We start from the raw sequence: 10,227 nt of genomic DNA, 5'->3' as shown, positions 1-10,227 counted from the left end.
TGTTGCACTTGAGGCTTGACTTTATTATTTTTCACTTCTTTTAGCTTGAGAAATGCCTACTGAGTAGTTCCCTTTTTATTCTCCAACTTAAGGTCTTAAGCACGTTTTGCAATAATATCTAGCTTTGTCTTCTTGTGCTGCCCTTTTGAAATTTATGTTCATCTCTTTTACTTCAGTGTTTATTCCTTTTGTTTTGGCTTCTTGATGCTCTAGTGCAATTTTTAGAGTCTTTTCTGACATCCATTTTGGCCTTCTCTTTCTCCTCTGTCTTTGTAATGACCTTTTACTCTCTTTGTAAATGACATTATCTTTTTTTTTTAAATTTATTCATTTGAATTTCCTCCACTGTTGCACATTTTCTTCCCCCCTCCTCTTCCTCACCTTGCAATACACCCTTTGTTCCAGATTGTTTTTATACATATAATGCCTAATTATATATTCCTTTTGGACACTTCTTCCCTCTTCTGATTTAATGTAGTGTTCATTATCTATCCACTCTTATCCCATTCTCTCCCAACTCTCTCATGTCTGTCCTATTTTATAACAGCAGTGTTAAACAGTATTTGTCCTTTTGTGACTGGGATATTTCACAGAACATAATGTCCTGGAGGCTCCCCCATGTTGTATGATGTTTTATAAGATTATTGTTTTTCAATGCTGCGTAATATTCCATTGTATGAATGTTCCATAGCTTTTCTAAATGGGAAGCCAAATATCAAATTTAATATTAATATTTAACCAAATGCTGAATCAGGAAACGGGGGAGGCATAAGATACAAGCTAGAATTTCCCCAGTAGCACGAAGGCAGATCTTGGACTTCACATAAGTTAAACACCAAGGCTGACCTTGGGAGTTTACATAATTCTTTTTTTAAAAAATTTATTATCAATTTCAGTGAAAATTTACAGAGACGATGGATTTCCCTTAATTCATTGTGGCACTTTTCTCCACTCCCAACCCTCCCCCCAGTACACTACCCTCTTGGAAAAGTAAAAGAAAAATTCTTTCATTGTTTTACAATCCGCCCCCCCTCCCACGTGCACTCCACTATGCAGCCTTTGCTCTGGACTCCTGTCATAACAAAAATACCTAATCACACATCCCTCTTAAACAGTTTTCTCCCTCATCTGTTTCAATGCAGTATACATTATTGAAGCCATCTCTCTCAATCTCCCCCCAACCCCGATGTCAGTCCTGTGTTAAAACAGTGGCACCATGAAGTATTTGTCCTTTTGTTACTGAGATAGTTCACTCAGCATAATGTCCTCCAGGGTCACCCATTTTGAATATTATTGCATGAGTTCCTTGTTTTTCAATGCAGCATAGTATTCCATTGTGTGAATATACCAGAGCTTCTCTATTCATTTGTTGATGGGCACTTAGGTTGTTTCCAACTCCTTGCTATTGTGAACAAAGCCACGATAAACATGGGTGTGCATATTATCTGCTTGGGTGGCAGTTATGGTCTCTTTGGGGTATATTCCCAATAGTGGAATTGCTGGGTCAAATGGTATCTCTATTTGCAACTTTTTGAGGAAGAGCCATACCACCACCTTCCACAGTGGTTCTACCATTTTACACTTCCACCCACAGCACAGGAGGGGAAGGCCCTCTATGAGGTGGATTGATTCAGTGACTGGGATAATCGGGATGGGAGTGTCAGACACAGTGCGATTGGCACAGGACAGAGCGGAGTTTAGGGCTGTTATATATAGGGTCGCTATGAGTCGCAAGCGACTCGACGGCACATAACAAGAACAAGAACAAGAACAAGAACAACAGTGAATAAGGATTCCAGTTTTTCCACAACCTCGCCAGCATAAGTTGCTTGCTGTTCTGTTAAATTTTGCTTTTCTGACTGGGGTGAGATGATATCTCATAGTTGTTTTGATTCGCATCTCTCTTAGAGCTACGGATTTTGAACATTTCTTCATGTGCTTGTTAGCCATCTGAATGTTTTCTTTGGTGAAGTATCTGTTCATATCCTGTGCTCATTTTTCAATTGGATTATTTACCTTTATCTTGTTGTGGTGCTCAAGTATTTTATAAATTCTGAATATAAGTTCCTTATCTGAAATGTATTACCAAATACTTTTTCCCAGTCTGTGTCTTCCCTTTTTACCCTGCTTATGTAAGTCTTAGTTTGTATTTACTTATCCCTCCCTCCTGAGATAAGCATAAGGTAAACAAAAGAATAGAATTTGGCCTTATTTACAAAAGATTTCTCTTTGTGATTGATTTCCCCATGATCATTTGGTTTTGTTTGCTTCCTTGTGACTTTCTGGTGATTCTCAATAAAAACACAGAAAAATGTAGCATAGGGGCTTCAGTTCTTCCAGCTGTTAGCCCCCATGCTTTCTGACCTAGCCTCCATTCTTGTGTGTCCCCATCTCGGTCTTTTCCCTCAGCTGACAACATTTCTATCCACTCATTTGTTGATATATGTGCTTAGGTTGCTTCCATCTCTTTTTAGTAGTAGAATTGCTGGGTCAAATGGTATTTCTGTTTCCAACTTTTTGAGAAAGTGCCAGACTGTCTTCCACAGTGGCTGTACCATTTTACATTTCCACCAGCAGAAAATAAGAGTTTCAATCTCTCTACAAGCTCATCAGCCTTTGTTGTTTGCTGCTCTGTTGAACTTTGCTTTTGCAGCTGAGTGAATGATATTCTTGATGTCATCCTATAACTCATCTGGGACACACATATTAAGGAAGACCTGCAACAAAACTATTAACCAAATATATGCACCAACATTGCCTAAAGCCAACAGTGAGGAAATAGAAGAATTCCAAGAATTTTTGCAGTTAAAAATTGACCAAACATACAATTGAGATATATTAGTAATAATTGATGTCTGGAATGCAAAAGTTGAGAACAAAGAAGAAACAATGGCAATTTGAAATTATGCACTTGGTGACAGGTGAGGGAGGAAATGGAATGATTGCACTTTGTACATTCAAGAATTTGTGTATCACAAAAGTTTTTATAAGAAACACAGATACCTACACACATGACCCTCACCTGATGGAATTCGTAGGATTCAAGTTGACTCTATCTCTGGAAAGAATCATTGGAGAAACTGAATCAGCAATCAAAACTAGGTCAGGTGCTGATTGTGGTATAAAGCATCAATTACTCATGTGGAAGTTCAAAAGGAAGGTGAAGAAAAAATTTAAAAAGTCCAAAAGAACCCAAATTTAATTGAGTCTATACCATCTGAATTTAAAAATCATCTCAAGAATAGGTTGGAGGCATTGAACACTAATTTTTAGACCTGATCTAAAAACTCTAGGGAGCAGTTACACTATGATGTATATGAGATTGCCATGATCTAGAATCAATTCAACTGCAACTAGATTCACCAGAGAAAATTGCTTTTCATTGTTTTTAGTATGAGGCGATTGAACCAAGGGGTTGAGAGTGGTAAGGATAGAGACTTGTTGCCTAGACAGAATTCCAAGTATCAAAGACTATTTGGGAAAGCTCCCTGGGCTTTGGCAAGTAACTAGAAAAACTCACCACAGAAAAATAATCTGGATGCCTACCACTATTTTCATATTACCAAAGAAAACTTAGAACTGCCAGACAATGACTCCAAGGCAATTCCTGACCCTTAAAATTTCCCAACAGAAAGTTAGCCTTAAAGACCTTCCCCACAAAGAGAAGCTGTAGTGTCCATTCCCTACTGTGTTTGGGAGGACAACTGGTCAAGAAGGTCCTCATTCAAAGACAGAATCAGAAAGTGGCTGATTGATAGATAAAGTACTTTGGAGGGGTCCTTACTAAATCCACAAAGTGATATTTGATGTACATGTTTCCTGGTTTCGAAATAGGATATTTTGTGGCAGCCCAGTTTGTCAAGTGTACCAAAGGTGAATGACAACATCATGATAGATAAAGATTTAGACTGTCAACAACTTCATCTTACATCAATACTCTTGATACCAGAAGTCAAGAGATCAGGAGATGTATTGCACTAAGAAAATCTGTAGTCAATGACCTCTCCAAATTACTGAGGGACAATGAGTCAGTTTGAATATTAAGGTGTGCCTAATTCAGGCCATTTTCAGTCACTTGTTATGCATCTGAGAGCTGGATGATAGCTAAGGATAAAAGATGAATTGATGTCTTTGAGCTGTGGTGTTGGAGAAGACTACTGAATATCTATCCCATGGACTACCAGGAGAACAGACATGTCTTGGAGAAAGTGCAGCCAGAATACTTCTTGTAGGTAGGATGGTGAAGATTTGTCTTACATGCTTTGAGCATGCTGATAAGAGAGGTTATTCCTTGGATCTGCAATGAGATAGGTTGATATCTGCAATGAGATAGTGACTGTAGCAATGGGCTCAAGTGTGTCAGAGATGATGATGATTGTACAGAGTTCAGATACGTTGTTCATAGGGTCACTGTGAATCTTGGTTGACTTGAAGGCACCTAACAGTAACCTCCAGTTGGGATTCTAAAAGGCAACAAGAGTGTCTAAGAGGATTTGTTTTTGTTTATGGTACAAAGCTTTCATCTGCCCTAATTGATGAGTTCTAATCCACTTTGGCTCATATCCACCGGCTACTTCCCACTTTTCAGTCGAAAAAAATGGACAATATCCTCCCATCCAATTTACTACCTCTGAAAACCTGCTAGAGGATTCCAACTTGATGGTACACAACAGTGACAACAAAACCCAATCTACTATTAAGGAATGTGGCTAGGGGAGCCTATTCCTTGGAGAGGGACATCATACTTGGAAAGGGGGAGGGTTGTTGAAAGAGGAAGACACTTAACCTAATACAATGACTGCAGCAGTGGGGTCAAGTGTGTTATGAATGTTGAGGATGGCACAGGATAGATCAGAGTTCAGATCTGTTGTTCATAGGGCTGCTATGAGTCGTACTTGTCTCCATGGCACCTAAAATAGCAATAATCTGCTGCTAGGATAATTGCTCAATGTGAGCCTGATTTCCCTCACTCAAGGAGGTGATAAACAGTTCTACCTTCTTCCCTTTCAGCATTTGCTATAGAAATCCAGATGTGGGAGTGTGCTTTATTAGGTTAAGCTCAAAGAGTGGCATTTAATTTTCGTACCTGCAGAAACCTATTCTCTTCTTTCTCTCTTTATTTTTTCAAAACACTTTACTATAATTTGGGTGAAAGTTTACAGAGCAGATTAGTTCCACTCAACAACTTATATACTTGTATTCTTTTGTGACATTATTTGCAATCTCTCAGTATAATACAAGTCTTCCCACTCTCTGCCTGGGTTCCTCCTCATTGCCATTTGTCATTTTCCCCCTTCCCCTTATTGCTTTCTGAACTTCGTTTTTGAGAATGTACTACCATTTCAGTCTCATATACTTGATTGTTCTGAGGAACATGTTCCTTTCTAGTTCCTTACTTATTGGCTAAAAGGTGGTGCCAGGGTTGGGTTCAGTCAAAAGTTTGAAGGATATCTAAGTTTCATTGCCCTGGGGATTCTATCAGTTCTGTCAGACCAATTAGGTCTGATTTTTTTTTCGGCATGAATTTGAACTTTAGTTTCAATTTTTTTCCTCTCAGTCTGTCCAGGACCTTCAGTTGTTATTCATCTCAGAGAATTGGTGGTGGTAGTTGGGCGTCTTCTGGCTCTTACTGGATACGGATTTTTTGGAATAATGGACAAGCACAGTGCATGTGGATTTCAGTTCACCTACATACCTGTGCTACAAAGAGCATTGCTTCTCCTCTTTCCATTTCCTTTTAACAAAAAAAAGAACAATTTTCATTTCAAGCCCCTCTCGCCTTCTCCCAAAAGCTAGCTAGAAATTAAACTCAATGACTTTGAGGGCTCATTTTTGATGTTACCTCAGTGTCACATAGTGAGTGCCAAAGCACTCAGAAGTCCTTTGGTTTTCTGACTTTTAACCCAAGATCATTGCTGATTTATTTCAGTCCACATGGTTCTTTTAAGTTACACAGAGTCAACTGCTCCATGCTCCGTGGGAGAGTCGATGTTCTTGACTGGGTGGGACACAGTAGAGCTGTTTCTCATGGGCTTTCCATGTTTTCAAGGGATTCCTGGCAAGTTCCCCAAGGTACTTGGTGATACAGACCCCTGAACATCTGCTCTCTTCCTAACCCTAGTATATACTTTTTTTTATAGATTATGGGGAAGCTCCACTGTAGCCCCTCAAATATTTTTCCTTTTACTTCCTCTGCAATGCGTTTCGTGTTTGAGATTTGAGAGTCTAAAATCTTGAATGACATGCAGGCTGTTGCTATTCCTGTCCTGTCACATACTTCTCCTATGCCTAAACAGTGAGTAAGAATAAAAATAAATAATACAGGAGACCATTTACCAGGTCTGAGTAAGAGAGGAAGATCCTCAATAAGATGAATTGAGACAGTGACTGTAATACTTAGCTCTAGTGTGTCAAGAGATGGTGAAGATGACACAGGATAGGGCAAGGTTTAGAGCTGTTGTTCACAGAGTGGCTATGAGTCATAGTCAACTCAATGACACAACAACAAAGAAGTAATCAAGGCCAGCATATATCCAGTTATAAATACTTTATTTTAATTTAATGCATAAATATACATCTTTTCAATAACTTTTTAATTTAAAAAAACCAAGATTTTATGGTTATATGTAGAATTGCTGATTAGAATGTTGTTTCATATTTTTTATACATCTGCAGTTTATAAGCCACACTGACAAATCCATTACCAATAAAGTCAACTTTGTTCACTTCAAAGTTGAGCAAGAATTGAAGGTTCACATGAGCACACTGCCAACCTAACGGAACATAGTTTGAAGCCATAGGGGAAAGTTGGATAATCTCCTCCCATTCTGTTTACAGCCTCCAAAAACCCCTTGGAGCTATGATTTGGTTTCAACTTGAAATTAGACTGGATTCAGAAGAGACTATGGAACGAGGCAGATGAACCTTGACTGAAAGCAGAGAATAACAGAAAAATGTTTACTTGTGATTTATAGACCACACAAAAACATTGGACTGTGTGGATAATAACAAATCATGGGTAACATTGAGAAGAATGGGAATCCCAGCCACTTAATTGTGCTTGTGTGAAGCCTGTATGTAGACTAAGAAGCAGTTGTCTGAACAGAATAAAGGAATATTTCATGGTTTAAGATTGAGTAAGGTGTGCATCAAGGTTGTATTCTTTCATCATACCTACTCAATATGTACATGAAGTAAATAGCTCAAAACCTTAATATGGCATCACTAGTGGAGGAAGACTCAGCAACAACCTGTGTTGTGCAGATGAGATGAAGTAACTTGTACAAAGTAAAGAAGATGTGGATTACACCTCACCATCAAGAAAACAAAACTAATCACAACTGGACCAATAGACAATATATGATAAATGGAAAAAAGATTGAAGACAAAGGATTTAATTTTGCTTGAGTCCACAGTCAACACTCTTGGCAACATCAGTCAAATCAAAAGATATATTGCAATGAGCATAACTTATGTCAAGGACTTCTTTAAAGTACTGTACAGCAAGTATGTCAGTTTAAAGATAAAAATGCACCTGACATGCATTTTCAATTGCTTTTTATGTATCTGAAAGTTGAATAATGAATAAGGAAGACTGAAGAATAATTTATGCCTTTGAATTGTGGTGTTGGAGAACATTGAATATACCATAGTCTGCCAAAAGAACAAATACATCTCTTCTGAAAAAGTGAAGCCAGAGTGCTCCCTTGAGGCAAGGATGGTGAGACTTCATTTCATTTACTTTAGGTTTGTTATCAGGAAGGATCAATACCTGGAGTAAAACATTATATTTGGAAAAGTAGAGGGTCAACAAGAAAGAGAGGATATGGATTGAAACAGGCACTGCTCAACAGTGGTCTTTAGCACATTGGAGATTGTGAGGACGGCATAGAATGGGGTGAGGTTTTGGTCTGATGTACATAATTTGCTCTGAGCTGGAATTGACTCAATATCAACAGCAACAAGAAGGGCTAACGAGAATGGGGAAGTTGGGAGGTTATCACACAAGGCTGTAGGGTTTCTTTTTTGAGGTAATAAAAATGTCATAAACTAATTGTGGTGATCTATAGCTCTCTGAATATGCTAAAACCCATTGAATTACATTTTAATTGGTAAATTGTGCAGTATGTGATTTAAATGTCAATAATACTGTTTTAAAAAGAACATTTCCACCACCTCAAATTATTATCCAAATGTATGTTTTTAAACGATTTATAAAATATAAGAGATGAATTGATTCTTAGAATGGTCCACAGAGTGTTGACATTGGATTCCTAGATAACAATACAACATTCTACATGGTCAACAGTGATTTTAATAGCCTCAATGATGTTTTTTTGATTTTCAACTTTTTAAGAATCAATTTATAGACATCAATATTCCTTTCAGATGAGAGTTGAGTTAATGACTAAGGTTGATGTAAAAACAAAGGGAACTAAAAGTTATTATTTAGAGTTAAAAAGGGAAATAATATAAAAACTCAAAATAAGAATTAATGATCACAAGTGAAGAAAGGGAGAGGATATGGGGGGCAGGAGTGTGAGTTACCTACATCTTTCTCTCCCAAGGAAGAGTGTAAATCACATGGGAGGAGATTGTCCATCTTTCTCTCTTTTTTTTTCCTTTTTGCATACCGTCAAATCGGATCTGATCTGATTGGCACAAAAGAAGATTGCCCCTCCTTCTCCAGCAGAGCATATGGTGGATTCGAATTGCTCTCCTTTGGGACTGCAGCACAGCTTCTTGCCACTAGGCCACCAGAGCTCCCTTCCATCTTTCTATTGTTGAGGAGTTGGTGAATTCTAATCACATGCCTTTGGAATTGCAGTTTAGCTTCTTAACCACCAGACCACCAGAGCTTCCTGATATTGGAGAAGAGTATTGAATATCTTATAGACTGCCAATAGAATGAATAGATATATCTTAGACAAGGTGCAGCCAGAATGCTTCTTGGAGGCAAGAATGACAATTTTTAAAAAAAATTTTATTTTATTAATTTTAATGAACATATACAGAGATTTTGGATTTTCATTCATTGTTGCACTTTTTTCTTTACCCCTCCCCCACTTCACCCCTCTCTTTGAAAGCAAAAGATAAACTTCTTCTTGGTATACAATCCCTCGATGGCACATAACAACAACAATAGGATAACAGACTCTGACATTGTAGAGCCATTTACCTTCCCCAGTCTCTAAATTAACTCCCTAGCCACAGGGTCTCTCTAGCTGCACTGGTGCTATAAGTGTTGCGAGTGGGCGAGCTATATTCTGCTCCTCCTTCTTTTATAAATAAGTTGTTGTCAAGTTGATTGCTCTGTAAGGTTTTCAATGTTCGATTCCGTCTTTTCTTCTGAGATAGATCAGTGGACTTGAACCTCTGACCTTTTGGTTAACAGCTAAATGCAATAATAACAGTTTGCACAACCTAAAGACTTCCACCCTTTCTTAAAAGGAAGGTTATTTCTAGTCCTTTCCCTAAGAAGTAGGAGTAGCTGTGACCTATTTGGTAAGACAGGGAAAACTGGTATGTATGGCTCCTTCCTTTTGTCTTTGGGTTCTACCCTTCTGTAGACATTCTCCTTCCATGTGAACAAGTGGATCTGGGCAGGACCAAGACTCTGGCCTATCTTCAGGGCCAGATCTGCAGGCTTTTCTTGTTCTGTCTGCACCCTCAGTGCCCAATGGGTGGGAGGTCATTATTCTGAGTGTCTGCTTTGCAAATGGGCATTCCCTTGGGTAGGTCATCCCAAGGTCTAACCTGGAGACTTGAACTGCATTTTCTAATGACTCCAGTACAAACTGATTTTGATTCTAGTACAAACTGATGTTTTCATCTCCATATATATGTCTTTAAGGGAGCTCTGGTGGCCTACTGGTAAGAACCAGTATTGCAATCCCAAAGGCATGAATCCACCAGCTTCTTCTTGGGAGAAGATGGAAAATCTCTCAAGTGAAATTTCCTGCCTCTGAAAACTTGCTGAAGAGTCAGCTATGAGTGGGTTCCGACTCACACAACAGCAACAACACATATATCTCTTAATTAGGTGTTTATTTATTTACTTATTTATTTTTTCAGAAAGAAGAGGAAGAAATGTGACTAATTACCATAAAAAAGAAGGGTCAAATTCTAGCCTATACCTGATCCCATACTGAGAGTTAACATAAGTAAAATCTCAATTTGAAATAATGGGGTGAGAATGGGAAGGTAAAGATTCATCTTGCTGAGGGA

Source organism: Elephantulus edwardii, unplaced genomic scaffold (assembly GCF_000299155.1).
Source record: "Elephantulus edwardii isolate Elephantulus edwardi_28Jun2011 unplaced genomic scaffold, EleEdw1.0 scaffold00212, whole genome shotgun sequence".
In the NCBI taxonomy this organism is placed as follows: Eukaryota; Metazoa; Chordata; class Mammalia; order Macroscelidea; family Macroscelididae; genus Elephantulus; species Elephantulus edwardii.
Note: the sequence above shows the minus strand (reverse complement) of the source record.